The sequence below is a fragment of the Pelodiscus sinensis genome, chromosome 4, assembly GCF_049634645.1.
Source record: "Pelodiscus sinensis isolate JC-2024 chromosome 4, ASM4963464v1, whole genome shotgun sequence".
Taxonomy (NCBI): domain Eukaryota; kingdom Metazoa; phylum Chordata; order Testudines; family Trionychidae; genus Pelodiscus; species Pelodiscus sinensis.
The window spans coordinates 77,115,896-77,131,941 of NC_134714.1; positions in this window are offsets into that span (position 1 = coordinate 77,115,896).

The following is a 16,046-nucleotide window of genomic DNA, read 5'->3' on the forward strand; positions in this document are numbered from 1 at the left end:
TTGTATAGTCTGTGCCCCACAGTGTTATTTTCTCAACATATATGTGAATAGTTGAAGCCCCCATCACCACCAAATCTTGTGCTTTGGATGATTTTGTTAGTTGTTTAAAAAGAGCCTCATCCACTTCTTCCACCTGGGTAGGTGGCCTATAGTAGATTTTGTTTTTAATCCCTTTTAGCCTAACCCAGAGACTCTCAACATTTCTGTCTCCTGTGCCCATCTCCACCTCACTCCAAGTGTGTTCATTTTTAATGTATAAGGCAACACCTCCTCCCTTTTTTCCCTGTCTATCCTTCCTGAGCAAGCAGTACCCTTCTATACAAACATTCCAATCATGTGTATTATCCCACCAAGTTTCTGTGATGCCAACAATGTCATAATTGTACTTATTTATTAGTACTTCCAGTACTCCATGCTTATTTCCCATACTTCTTGCATTTGTATATAGTCATCTAAGATCCTGATTTGACCTTGCCTCCCAGTTTTGCCCTGACCCTCCTTTCTTTCTGCCATTGTAGCCCACGCTCCCTCCCATTTCCAACCCATCTCTATGTTCTCCACTTACCTGTGGGCTTTGCTCACCTGTCCCCGTCGAACCTAGTTTAAAGCCCTCCTCACTAGGTTAGCCATTCTGTGTCCAAATAGGGTCTTCCCCTCCTCGAAAGGTGGACACCATCCCTGCTTAGCAGTCCTTCCTGGAATAGAACCCCATGGTCGAGGAAGCCAAAGCCCTCCTTGTGACACCATCCTTGCAGCCAGGCATTCACCTCCAGGATGCACCTGTCTCTGCTCGGGCCCCTACCTTCGACAGGAAGGATCAAAGAGAATACCACCTATGCTCCAAACTCCTTCACCCATATTCCCAGAGCCCTGTAGTCACTCTTGATCCACTCAGTGTTACACCTCGCGGTATCATTTGTGCCAACATGGATGAGTAGCATGGGGTAGTAGTCAGAGGGCCGGATAATCCTCAACAATGCCTCTGTAACATCTCGGATACGGACCCCCAGCAGACAGCATACCTCCCAAGATGAAATGTCAGGGCAACATATGGGTACCTCTGTCCCCCTCAGAAGAGAGTCTCCGACCACCACTACTCTACGTTTCCTATTCACAGTGGTGGCAGCAGACCTCCCAGCCTTGGGAGGGCATCTCCTCCCCTGCTGTAGGGGGTGATTGGTGATCTCCTGTATAAAGAAGAGCATAATGGTTTCCTAGTACCATGGTGGGAGGGTTCGGAGCAGGGGAGGAGCAGTGCCTGCTGCCAGAATTAACCAGCTGCCATTGTCCACCCTGAGCTGTCTCCACCTCCACCAGTGGTGTGTCCTCAGTCCTGTGTACCGGGACACCTACCTCAGCTGTCTCCTCATAAATGTGGTCCAGGAATTTCTCATGGATGCGGGTGCTCCTCAACCTAGCCACTTCCTCCTGTAGCTCTTCCACCTGCTGCCTGAGAGATTCCACCAGGAGGCACCTTTCGCATTGGATGATTTCCCCAGCCTGGATATCAGTAAGTGGGAATTGCAATCCACAGTCCCTGCAAAACCACACCAGGATCTGGGTAGAGGCATCCAAGCTCAGGTGCTCTGTCTGGCTACAGGAGATGGTGGAGGAGACAGAAGCAGTGCTGGCACAGGTGTTGCGGGTCTTCCTGACCATCGTAGGCCTCCCTCTGCCAAACTCCCTCTCAAATTCCCCTTTCTGAAGCTCCTGTCCACTTTGCTGCAGACAGGGGAGTTTGAGAGGGACCGCAAGAGATTCCACCACTGAACAGGCTACTTGGTGAGAGTACTCGCTTTTGGCGTTCTTTTCCTGGTCAAGATTATACCAAATGAAATAAATTATTTCATCAAAAGGCATTTTTTCCTGTGTAACTGCAGCTATCCCAGAGCTTTTGTTCGCGTTATGTTGTTATAAGATGTGATTTTTTTTCACAGGCCTAGCAAACATAGCTATGTCACCAAACTTTTAAATGTAGCCTGGGATGGCACGATAGGGGGTGGTCGTCTTCCATCTCTCCCTTTCCCCTTGGCTAAGGCATGGCTGGGGCTGGAACTGATCAGCCTTGAATGCAAGAGATGAAAGATAATTTTGTTTCTATGTGGGAGTTATTATTTGTACTATTGTAGTGTTTAGAGCCCCACGCATGGAGTAGGACTTTCTTGAATTATGCATTGTACCAACATGCTTCCTACCCCAAACAGCTGACATACTAGTAGATATGGATACAGTATAATTTTATCCCTGTCAGACCCAGCATATTAGAGAGGCAAAGTGGGTAAAGTAATATGTTTTTATTGGACCACTTCTATTAGTGGGAAAGACAAGGTTTCAAGCCACAGAGAATTCTTCTACAAGCCGGGGAAAGATACTTCCAGTATAACAGCAGTATGCAAAGTGAAACACGTAGTTTTCTGTTTCTTGTATTACCTGTCTTCCATTTCAGATAAGCAATGCTGTACCTAACAATGGAAGATATAAAATTTGTTGAAGTGGAAACTCCATAACATGAAGAAAAAAGCAGCAAAACTTACCACTATATTTACTTCCGGAGCAACTGCAAGAAGCAAAAACCAATCTGTTCACCAACAAAGTTATTCAAAAATAACAAATAAGATCAATACTATCAAACTTGGGGACCTAAAGTTAGGAACATATTTTATCACAAAATAAAAGTAGCTCTCAGATACTCTCAGCAGGGGAGTTACAGCCACCTGATCTTCCTTTAGAATTTCCAGTAGTAAAGCAATTTTCAATTACAATAACATAGCGATTACTAAGGTGTAATTCTGCCTATCCCACATAAGTGCCATAAAAGGTGTATTTTCTTGTTTTCTTCACCCAAGCTGACATGCCATCAAGATCTGAGTAGGCAGAAGCCAGCCTTGATGCATCTGGACCAAAGACTTCAGATTGATTCCTGGACCCCGTACTCTAGATATAACTTTCATTTTTATGTCACCAGAATAATTTGCAAGCTCTGACAGTTATTGCAGAATTAGTATTATTTATTGTCAGTGGAGATGTTTTCACACAAAAAGTGTTCCCCCTTATCCCCAAAAGCTGAGGCATTTTTTCATTTATTTACAAACTCAAAAAAATCAATAGAAACAAAATGGGACACTTTTTCTTAGTCGATTTCACACAAAACCTTTCACCAGTTATGCACAAGGGAGGCAGGGGAGAATTGTTTTCTTCCTTTTCTGGTGGTAACAACTTATGTCTCTTCTTGCAAAGGTGAGAATGCTACAGAAACAGAGAAATTCTGTAATTCCATTGGCGGTGTCTAGATTGTCCAGTTTTTCCGGAAAGTCAGCTGCTTTTCCGGAAAAACTTGCCAGCTTTTTACACTGGCCGCTTGAATTTCCGCAAAAGCACTGACTATCTCATGTAAGATTGTCAGTGTTCTTGCGGAAATACTATGCTGCTCCCGTTCGGGCAAAAGTCCTTTTGCGCAAAAGGGCCAGTATAGACAGCTCAGATTTGTTTCCGCAAAAAAGCCCCGATCGCAAACATGGCGATCGGGTTTTTTTGCGAAAAAGTGTGTCTAGATTGGCATGGACGCTTTTCCTCAAAAAGTGCTTTTGCGGAAAAGCGTCCGTGCCAATCTAGATGCTCTGCTCCGAAAATGCTTTTAACGGAACACTTTTCTGTTAAAAGCATTTCCGGAAAATCATGCCAGTCTAGACGTAACCATTGTGTTTGGGTAGAGGACAACATGCAGGGGCCTGGAGAGTGAATTTCCGCTATGTGTTGTGCTGAGACCTGATACTGCAAAGTGTGTAGCATCTCCTGTAAGGAGATCAACACCCAACATTCCCATTGACTTCACCCAGATTCTCAGCAACTTGCAGGATCAGCCCCCAGAATTTCATTTGCTTCAGCTGAGAGGAACGTTATAGTGTGGGAGCGGTGCTGGAGCAGGTGCAAAGGAGGCTACTCTATTAGCAGCTGAAGGAGCAATTCTGCAGCCCAGTGGGGAGGATTCCATGGCCCCTTGGAGAAACAGTATAAGCCTGTTTATTCAAGCTAAGCACTTGGGAAAGAACTTGGCTCCATGATAAAACTATTTACAGTAGCACTGAAAATGCATTGACACATCTTGCATCTGTATTAAAAAATTAAAAGTAATAACCTCAAGGAAAACAAATCCAGGAATGAAATCAACAGAGATCCAATTACCAACTGCTGTTTGAAATGATTGGCTGAAAGAAAGGGGAAAAAATCAAATTTACTTTAATATGATAACTATTTGTAATTGAATAGTATTTATGCATTGTGTATGGGACAGAGTGGAATTCAAATGGCCAAACCTTGAAGCTCAGTTGCACTGCTCTATTAATTTAATAGCAGACTTTGGCTTTATTACAGTAAATAACATATTCATTAAAACATTTAAATACTGTACTCAAATAGAGACGGAGGAAACATTAGTGAGCACTCTGCCAGCATCATTAGCAAAGCAGTGGGCTGGTTAATATTATGTGGACATTTTTGGTGTACTCTTGTACCATACCCCCATAGCATTGGAGTTGAGGTGTCAAGGCTGCCATGAATGGTGAGGGAGATGCTACCTAAATATAGTCAGGCTAAGGAGTGACTGCAATCCATTTACAAGACCACAAACAATGTCTGCTTTTCTAGGAAGGCTATACTACAGGTGAATGTTTTCTTGTCTCCCAATATGAGAATATAGATCCAATGTTGTACATTGGCACAGCTTCACCCAGCTGGTCTGTCCCTATATCTTCATTCCATCCAATTGATATAGAATCATTCGTTCCATCCAATTGATATCAGAGATCATTAAGAAATCAACCTCTTTTTTTAACAGTCCTCTACAAATATTCTGAAAATTAAAGGCTACATTCCTCTGTTCATTGGGGCAGTCTCTTGTTATGGTCCAGCTATTGCAGGAAACTTTGTGGGTAGGAGAATCCTTGGGGATTTAGATCTCTTACACTACCTCTCTCCAGTGCTCCAGTGACTCATAGCTGTTAGAATGAACCATGGGGCAGTTGTAGTTGGTGCATTTTAATTTAAACTCTGTGAGAGGAGACCCACCTAAACTTGAATCAGCTAAAGAACAGGAGACTACAAAGGCATATCAGAGTCACTTCTCTGATACTATGAAGGCAATCTGAGACCCTGTGCACACTATTGTACTCTTACTATGCCATGATCCTATGTCCTTTTTGAAACGATGGTAGCACTTCTTTAGCCTTCTTTCTCTTATCAGAGAAGCAGAGGTGGAGGCAAAGGTCCCTTTCTTCCCAGAGGAGTGAAATCAAGGGAGCTAGATCATATCTGCTTAGGTAAATGGGACAAACCTACTGCACTTTTCTCCTCCTGTCACACAGAATCCTGTGCTGGATGGTATTGGTGAAGATCCCAGTGCAATGAAACAAAATACAGGACTATGTAGCACTTTAAAGACTAAAAAGATGGTTTATTAGATGATGAGGTTCGTGGGCCAGACCCACTTCCTCAGATCAAATAGTGGAAGAAAATTGTCACAACCATATATGCCAAAGGATACAGTTAAAAAATGAACACATATGAAAAGGACAAATCAAATTTCAGAACAGAAGAGGGATGCGGGGGGAAGGGGGAAGGTAGATGTCTGTGAGCTAATGGTATTAGAGGTGATAATTGGGGAAGCTATCTTTGTAATGGGTAAGATACCCAGAGTCTTTGTTGAGACTCACGCGTAGAGTGTCGAATTTTAGCATGAATGACAGTTCAGAGGATTCCCTTTCAAGTGAAGATTTAAAAGGCTTTTGGAGCAGGATGCAGGTGATTAAATCATTGAGACAGTGTCCTTTCTGGTTGAAATGGCAAGAAACTGTTTTTTCTTTGTGATCCTGTCTAATATCTGTTTTGTGGGCATTGATCCTTTGGCGAAGTGTCTGAGATGTTTGTCCAATGTACATAGCAGTCGGACACTTACGGCACATGATAGCATAAATTATATTTCTGGATGCGCAGGCATATGTATTCTTGATCTTATAATTCACTTGGTTAGGTCCAATAATGGTTTCAGCAGAGTGAATATGTGGACAAAGCTGGCAACGAGGTTTGTTGCAAGGGAAGGTACCAGGGTTGGTATTAGTGTGGTATGACCTGTGGTTGTTGGTAAGAATCATCCTGAGGTTAGGTGGTTGTCTATAGGAGACTATGGGTCTGTCTCCCAGAGCCTCTTGGAGTTTTGTGTCCTGTTCCAGTATGGGCTGTAGTTTATTGATAATGTGTTGGACAGGTTTAAGTTGGGGGCTGCAGGTGATGACAAGTGGTGTTCTATTGTTGGTTTTCTTGGGTCTGTCTTGAAGTAGATGGTTTCTAGGTATTCATCTGGCTCTTTCAATTTGCTTTTTTATTTCTCTGGGTGGGTAGTTGAGGTTTATAAATGCTTGATAGAGATCCTGAAGTTTCTGGTCTCTGTCAGTGGTATTAAAACAGATGCAGTTGTATTGAAGGGCTTGGCTATAGATGATGGATTGTATGGTGTGTTCTGGATGGGAGCTGGAAGCATGTAGGTAACTGTATGAGTCAGTGGGTTTTCTGTAGAGGGTGATCTCTAATTTTCCATTGTTGATTTGTACTGTGGTATCCAGGAAATGGATCTCTCATGTAGAATGGTCCAGGCTGAGGTTGATGGTGGGGTTTAGGTTGTTGAAATCTCTGTGGAACGTCTCCAGTGTTTCTTGGCCATGCATCCAGATCATAAAGATGTCATCGATGTAGAGAAGGGGACGAGAGTTGAGGAAACGTTGTTCTAGGTCAGCCATAAAGATATTAGCATACTGGGGCCATGCGTGTACCCATGGCTGTGCCGCTGATCTGGAGGTATAAGTTGTTCTCCAACTGGAAATAATTATGGGTGAGAACAAAGTTACATAGGTCTGCTATTAGGTTGGCAGTGGTGTCCTCTGGGATAGTGTTTCTAATTGCTTGTAATCCGTCTTCATGTCGGATTTTGGTATATAGAGCTTCTACATCCATGGTGGCAAGGATGGTGTTATTGGGGAGGTTATCGATGTTTTGTAGTTTCCTTAGAAAGTCAGTAGTGTCTCGGAGATAGCTGGGGGTGTTGGTTGCGTAGGGTTTGAGGAGAGAGTCCACATATCTGGATAGACCAGTAGTGAGTGTGCCAGTACCAGAGATGATGGGACGTCCAGGGTGTCCAGCACTTTTCGATCACCAGTGTAATGAGTCTTCTTGAGCTATAAGGGGTTCCTCTCAGAGCTATTGTCTCAGGCAACCGTCACTATAATGGTTACACCTGGGTCATATTTGCAGGCTTTTCTTTCCAAAGATCAGAAAGCTGGGATTAATATGTAAAATAATCACATGTTCAGAAGCTGTAGTCCTTGGAATAAACAAGCCTCGAACATTTTAATCTGGTGCTGCTTCCAAACGTGCTCTAAACATCAACTGGCCAAATAGCAGAATCTGCTCACCTAACATTTATTTATTCGATTCATAGTTCATAGACTTAGCATTGAACATTTTCCCTGTGACACCTCTTTGCCTACTTTCTTGAGTTTGTTAAATGGATTCTGATCACTCAACACTGAGCCTAAGGTTAGATAGATAATAGATACTTTGATACTATTCTACCACAATGCCTTTTTTTTGACCCTCCAAAAATATCTTTCAGTAAAATCAACAATCCTGATTGCTGATCTGGTCTGAGGCCTATCTTCACAATACACCTCGGCTACGTCTAGACTGGCATGATTTTCCGCAAATGCTTTTAACGGAAAAGTTTTTCCATTAAAAGCATTTGCGGAAAAGAGTGTCTAGATTGGCACGGACGCTTTTCTGCAAAAGCACTTTTTGCGGAAAAGCGTCCGTGTCCATCTAGACGTGGATTTCTGCAAGAAAGCCCCGATCGCCATTTTCGCCATCGGGGCTTTTATGTGCAAAACAATACCGCGTTGTCTACACTGGCCCTCTTGTGCAAAAGCATTTGCGCAAGAGGGCTTTTGCCCGAATAGGAGCAGCATAGTATTTCCGCAAGAACACTGACAATCTTACATGAGATCGTCAGTGTTCTTGCGGAAATTCAAGTGGCCAGTGTAGACAGCTGGCAAGTTTTTCCACAAAAGCAATTGCTTTTGCGGAAAAACTTGCCAGTCTAGACGCAGCCCTCTACTGTAGCTCCCACGCTGCTTCTCCTGAAAAACAAAAGCCAGACACCCCTCAGCTCTGCTTCTTTCTCTTCCTTTCTCATCTTCTTTTCAAGTTATAGGCCTCTTTCTGCAGCCTCTCTGACTAGCTGCTCAATCCCTCTGCCTCTACTATATCCCACCCCAGCAGGGTATCTGGGGGGATGGGGGGGAGAAGGGGAGGAGGAGGAGGAGGGCTGAGCTCTGCACTGAGGCTTCTCCTGTGCTCACACCCTTTGGGGTTACCTTTCTTTAGCTCCAGGCAGCCTATGAACATGCAGCGATCTCAGACCTTGCTCTGGACTGTCAATGGGAGGAGAAAGTTTCTTATGGGGTAGAGGCTTCCTAGTTCTGTGGTTCCTTTCCCCTGCCTGCACTCTGTGGCATTGCTGTACTGAAGGTACCAAACACCCCTGTTCTCTCCCTCCCTTGACTGCACTCTCTCTGGCATCAGGGAAGAAGATAGATGTCTTGGTCCACTCACCCCTGCTGTTTTCTCATTTGTGTATCTGGAAAGAAGAGGGGAAAGCAAGGCAGCTGTCACACTGAAGTTGTATTTGTTTAAAGAAGTAAAGAAAAGGGGATTTAACAAATGGGCTTAGCTTCTTTCTCTCCCCATTATTCAGGATCACTGCCTAGTCACCAGAGACACAATCTTCACATGTGGGGGTGTCAGTATATATTGGGCCCTTAAGTATCAATGGAGAGTCCTGATTTTTCAGAGATGCTGAGAACCCATAGCTCCACTTTGCTCTAATATCCTCAGCTGGTGTAAATTGCCATAGCTTTATTTACTCCAGTAGAACTACACTGATTAACACCAACGGAGGAGCTGGCTCAATGTGTGTTATTAAGTGTTTACAGGATCAAACTCTTGGCTTATACTGACAACTGCCCTTTTATTTTCAGATTTTGTTTCCCACACAAAGATGTCATATTAAAAAGAAAATCTAAATCCTTGTCTGGGAGAATTGGTAAGTGGTATTTCGGATATTCTTTGCTATGCTGGGTTTGGCTGTTGTGTTAAACAGTGCATGAAACCAAGTGGACATGTGAACATGGTGAGTGCCAGGGAAAATTCTCATTTGGCAGCTGGTCACAAATTTCTTGCTTTCTAACACAATAAACTCCATATCTGTTAGAACAACTTCCTAAGAGCACAGCACGTAGCAGCTGCAAGAACACATGGCAACTTGGAAATCATCCTTGACTCTTCAAAAAGCAGGAATATAAGGGAAAGAAAACAACATATTTACTCCTCTTCAAAATGTTTGGCCCAGAGGAGTTACCAACAGGGGTAAATTTTGCTTATTGTCTATTGAAGCAGTTAAAACAACAATGTCACTGCATCTGTTTGCAACATGCCTCTATCCCTCACATCATTGTCTGACTATTGTATGAAGGTGCTTGTTGAGGAATCTGTCAGTCTCCTGAGATGGAATGTGGGTGTGACTCCTTTAGGAAGTGACTTAGTCATTACTTGAAAATTTGTGAAATGGAAGAAGTAAACATTATGAAGAAACCAAAGCTCACAGCCTCTAGCTGGCTTGAGTGGTTGTTGAATATTAGTGTGGCCTACTCTGGTGATTTTATCATAGATCTCCTGCTAGTTGGTATTTTTTGTAAAGCCCCAGTTCCTGGAGGCAACTAATTACATGATAATCTCAGCTTTCACTTTTAAAAGTGCATTTCTAGCCTTCCTGGGTGCAGAAACAACCCTGAAACTGTGACCCAAATGCACCTGAGGTTCCAAAAATCAGAGACATAGATCTACTATATGTTTGAGAGAGTTTGTGTGTGTATCTGTCTGTCCATGGGTCTCTTTGTTCAAGAATCAGAGGGGTAGCCATGTTAGTCTGAATCTGCAAAAACGAAGTGTTGGAGCATAAGCTTTCGTGGGCAAAGACCCACTTCATCAGATGCATGCAGTGGATCTTTGACATGCATCTGACGTGCATCTGACGAAGTGGATCTTTGCCCACGAAAGCTTATGCTCCAACACTTCGGTTAATCTATAAGGTGCCACAGGACTCCTTGCCGCTTTTGTTCAAGAACTTCTCCGAAATGGTAAGAACTAGGACAACCAAATTTACTGTGCAGCTTTCTCTTATCATAACTTAAAGCAAGGTCAGGGTTTGGTTGTGCCAGGACAATGGGATGTGCCTGGAATGTGATTGTTTCTCATAAAATGGAAAGGGAGGGGTCTGCCAGCAGGGACAGTTATACTGTATAATGACCACAGAGGGGAAACAAGGGGTCAGAGATTGGGACCAGGATAGCTATTACTCCATTGGGGCAGAGGCAGAAGACAGGGACAGCTATCTACTATATATTTGACAGAGTTTGTCCACTTGTGGATCTCTCTCTCTCTTTATGACTGCCTGTCCCCCAGCCAGGGGATGTGAACCCCTTTCCTGACTGTGCCTGCTACAGATGCAGCAGCCGTGGACAGGTACTTCCCACATGGCCCCAAGCTGCTACAGTGACAGCTTCCCTCTAAGTTTTTCCATCCACGAGCCCAGTCATTTTAGTCATGTGCACCAATATAGAGGTCATGTGAACTTGTGCAGATGTGTGTCATTGCAGCGCCCGTCAGTTACTAACAAAAATCCTATCTGTAATATTCATATTTTAAAACATATTATGAAAGAAGGAAGAATACTAAAATAAGGGATAATTAACAAGGTGCGTGATTTTGTTTATTTAATATGAAAGCAAATAAAAAGAAAATTAATAATGCCAATTTTTCAGTAGCCATTTGGTATCTTGTTGTCTTTGCCAGGAAAATAGAGTTGAAGGCACTGGGGCCTGACCTGGCAGGGATTGGGTTGAGCTGTTGGGAATGATGTTTTAAATTGCTTTCAACTACTGGGTAAATGTTATTTAATGGGATCACTTCTGTACACTTTTTGTGCGCATAATGCTCCCTATTACCCAAGAAACAGGATTTTTTATTATATTTCAGTTCTATTTACATATCTTAAATCTTTCCGATAATTTGCTTTGCAATTCATCAAAGCCGGTGTGATTCGGCTCTGGGGCGAGATTGAGGAATGAAATCTTTCTGCATATTTTATTCATTTATTTTTATTTCCGCACCTAAGCAATGTCTGAATAACATGGGTGGACAGCAGGCTTCAGCATTTTGCACTAAGCTGGTGCAGGTCTGATCTGCTCTCTCTGTTTTATGGGTGCTTCCTGCCTTGTACCTGAACAGCAGCCAAAGAACTGGAATTACCTGGGGAGAAGAAGAAGGGGTGGAGGGGACAGGGAGGTGCTTTACTCAAAGCAGCCCAGCACCTAGAAGGATTGCCTGAGAGGGGCGGCTGGAGGGACAGGGAGGGTTAGGGTTATTCAAAGCAGCCAAGCACATGGGGTTGCCTGGGAGGGGGAGGTTAGAGAGGGGACAGGGAGCTGCCACTGGCTTTTATTGAAAAGCACTGGCAGCCCAACACATGGGGCTGATTGGGAGGGAAAGTAGAGAAGGGCTGCTGCTTCTATTTTCAGGAACAGTCACTGATGGCAGCCCACCTACTAAGGCTGGCTGAGAAGGAGGAGATGCTGCTTCTATAGCTACAATGAGCCCAAGAGAGCTGGCCTCGCAGGACATGTCTACACTAGGAAATTATTTTGAAATAACTAAATTCGACTTAATAACGATTTTTACAAAATTGAACTAGTGTGTCCACACTACAGAGAAGCCTCGAAATCACTCCGAGGCAGGTTCCGTTATTGTGGACATAATACCTCGACTTAGAAGCTCAGGGAGCACTGGGGAGCAATTAGTTCAAATGACTCTGGGGAGCAGTTATATTAAATTAGCTGCACCGGAACATCCACACTACCACCATTTTGAAATAACTGTTTTGAAATTAGCGTTATTCCCCGATGAAAGCAGGAGGACAGATTTTGAAATAACTGGCCTATTATTTCAAAATAACAGGCATGCTAATGTGGATGCTCCACTTATAAATTTAACCTAAAGAGGGCTATTTCGAAATAATGCCCTAGTATTGACCAGCGCTTAGCGATAACTCTCCTGATGGGTAAATCTAATAATAGATAATAAACTAAAGCATGCTATTTTTAAAAACTCTTGTATTTTTTAAAATAGCTTCGAAAATGTGGAGAGGCTGATTCATGATTTTTGAATGTTTGTTATGAGATCGCCCCACTCCAGGGTAAAGTGTGAGCCTTTGGTAATGAAAAGCAAGTTTAGAGGCTTTAAACCACTCTGTCTCCCTGAAGCTATAGCACAGAAACGAGATTATGGCTGGAGAAAAGGAAGTGTGGCCAGAATGCCTGTTCACCATGCCAAACTTCATATGTGTTTTCAGTTTCTTGTGGCTTATTGTAGCAAGTGTAATTCATCTGCTTTAATTGCATAGGGAGGGGCCCAGGGAGGACAGGTTTGACTAGAGATTGCTTTGAGATCAATGACGTGCAAATGAGAATTTTACTCCAGTTTTCGCATACATCATCCCTGATCAGTGTGCTATGCAGGCCAGAATGAGGCTCATAATTTTGATATGGCTTGGCAGTACCAGTGGAAAAGACACACACACACAATTGTTATGGTTTTCATATCAAAATTTGAATCTGTTTAGTATGTTAAAGTAGAAACATTTTGAATTAAAAATGTCTGCAGAAATCTGTCATGCTTAGTTTACAATTCACTATGGGAGTTTGTTTCCATCTGAGAAGCTGAGTTTGGCCTACTCATAGCTTTTGATGTTCTTACCTGTCATTTAGAGGAAGCAAGTCTCAATTGATTGCCTCAGCAGCTGTCAGTTACACAGCCTATCAATAATGCTGGGAAGACATTTTGCCCAAATAGAAAAAGGAACCAGAGAGAGAAAACACATAAGGAGCATGTTTCTAATTTGCTAGCAAGTAGCTCTCTCCCTGATCTAAGTTCAGAAGTCTGTGACTCTTAGAACATGACCATGGTTCAGGTTCAGGATAATTAATTTGAAAAGGCACATAGTATATAGGGCTTTTAAATAGATTTAATATGAAGAACTAGCTAATATATTTATATTTTATATATATTTAGTCATCAGTTACCTACCAAGGAGCTATCAAAGTGCATGCAGGGAAAAATCCGGTGATTCCATTTCCTTCCTTCTGTAAACAGTTGCAAAATTCCCACACTCAATGCTTATAATGTAAAAATTTCTTCTGTCATTTTAAGTGATTGTATAGGTTTGTACTCCCTTGTAAATTCAGAATGCAGTGCTGTGACCCTTACAGTAGAACAAATGAGTAAAGACTCTGTCTAACAAAGGCAGCAATGTTCAATTGTGATATAAGTTTACTATTTTATATAAATAGGTTTGTAGTCTGGCACCAGCATATTGTAACAAGTCCATGATCCTCTACCATTTCATTGTTGTCACTATACTGCACATTATAGTTATTCAGAACTTCACAGTAGCAGACGGATATTTACTCAGATCTTACTGCAATGAAAGCATGGATTCTTATTGCTTTAGCTAAAGGAGAAGCTGTTAGCAACTAGCAATACAGGTTCTGTGAAACACAACCAAGAAGTTCTTTACTTTTCCAGTGGCTTTTTCCAGTTTACTTTTCCAGGGCAGTGGCTTTACGTACCAGTCAGTTTATTATAGCTAAGTTCCTTTTCTTAGCTACAGTGGAAGATAACCAGTAACTCAAATTAAACTATTATTACTAAGGAAATCAATGCTACAATTGACTATAAAAGATGGGATTTTGAGGTAACAAAAGTTGGAAATACTTATATGTGCCGTGGAAATGGGAGCCCTATTTGTTTCATTGTATGGAATTGTTATCTATCTATCTATCTAAATTGAGAGAGAGAGAGAGAGAGAGATTAGAGATTTGTACATCTGTCTGTGAGTTCATTTGTTCAAGAACTTCTCCTAAATGGCAAAAGATAAGACCACCAAATTTTGGAAGTGCCTGGAATCAGCCTTTCTCCTGTCCCTCTCCTCCTAATAATGCTCTCTCAGTCCTTCACAGGAACTACCTGGCCCCTTTCCCAGTTGGGTCTGATAATTGAATAGGACTGACTGACATCAGATTATAATGGGGCAGGCCATCTTGTTATACACTCTCTGTATTTTCAGTTAATAATTGAATTTACTATAATACACACATATTGACCAGGCCCTAAGATTACAACCAGAAAGAATGTTACAAAATGGAACATTTATGCATGATGATATACTCTGGGAGCCTTAAATTTCTACCAGTTCTGCAGAAAAAGCATCTCTTTGCTGCAGGAACTGAATGTCATTTGCAAGTTTTCATTTTGCAGGGCAGCAAATGGAAGTTTAAGGCTACAAAAGTGTAAGTTAAAAAATATAATTTTGAGAATTACTGCCTCATAACCCAGTATTTTTGAGATTTCTAGCCTAACCTACATATACTTGAAGAGACAAGCATATGGCAATATGGTGTGCCCTGGTCAACCAGATAATTTCCAGAGAACAATCATAATAAACATACAGTATTTTAGTCAAGTGTCTTGAGCAAACTCTTTTTGCATTCTCTTTCCTTTTCTCACTCATAGATACATTTTGAATTACCTTTAGCTGGAAACACCATTTATAAATGAAAAAATAGATACTTCTTAATATCTTTTGGGATAATATTTTAATAATTCATTTCTGTCTGGCAAGGCAAGACCCAGTACATGAGCATCACACTTTAAAACTGATCTTATAATTTAGTGCACTGGAATAAAAATGCCAGAAATTTTATGTAAGTCATTCACACAGTGATCTTGAAGAAAAAGATTTTTAACATTATTTTATGACAGGTAGGTTAGTTAATAATCTAAATACCATGGGCTCTTATGCTAGAAGCTGGTACACACTTACTGTCTTTCATCCCTGAGCCCAGCTCCCCCCTGCATCCAGCCCCCACCCCCCTGCTCATGACATACTAAGACAAATCCTCTTCTTACCATATTCCCTGTCAGGGCTTTATGAAGGCAGGACTGAAAACCCTTCCAGGAAGGGAACCTCCACCACTCTCCCCCCTTTCCCTAGGAAACCCCATTCCAGCAGTTCACCACTCACCTGGGACAATAGCAAAAGAGAGCCAAACCTGCATGATCATCACCTTGACTGTCGATCTCCCCATGCTGAACTGGCTCCCGACAAATCAGAAGAGGTCTGTCATGGCGAGCTTCCAGAGAGCGATGGCGACCTGCTTCTGGAGGGGTATGGCGTGTTGCATATGGGTGTCCTGTCATGTGAGGGCAGAGGCAAGCCACTCACAGACCTCCCTGAAGGTGCCCTTCCACATGTGGAAATTCTGGAGCCACTGCTGGTCATCCTACCATGATCAGCTGCTACCAGTCGGTGCATGGTGATGCTACCACCAGAAAGCAGCAGTGCATGGTGTACAGGGAAGAGCAGGAAAGGTCGTGCTGCATGAGCAATGCAGGGAGAGAGGAGAAGAGGTGCCCCTCTTTGAGCTGGGGGTTCTGTTTCTGCAGGGCCATGAGTGCAGCCTACAGAAACTGCAGCAGGAGGTGAGGCATAGGGTCTAAGAGTCGTTGACTGCTTGGAGGCAGGTCCGACTCCGTGGCTAGCATGTTTTGGGCAACCAGAGCAGGCAATGAAAAGGCTGTCTTGTCCCTCAAGTTCATAGACTCATAGACTTTAAGGTCAGAAGGGACCATTATGATCATCTAGTCTGACCCCCTGCACAGTGCAGGCCACAGAATCTCATCCATCTGCTCCTAGAATAATAATAAGTTGATAGGCAAAGGAGAGGAGCCTGAGACATGACTGGACAGGGGGCACCCTTTAATCTCGAGCCTCAGATAGCCTTAGGATGCAGCTCCATGAAATGAGTGTTGGCCTGATGCCCTGCCTGAAG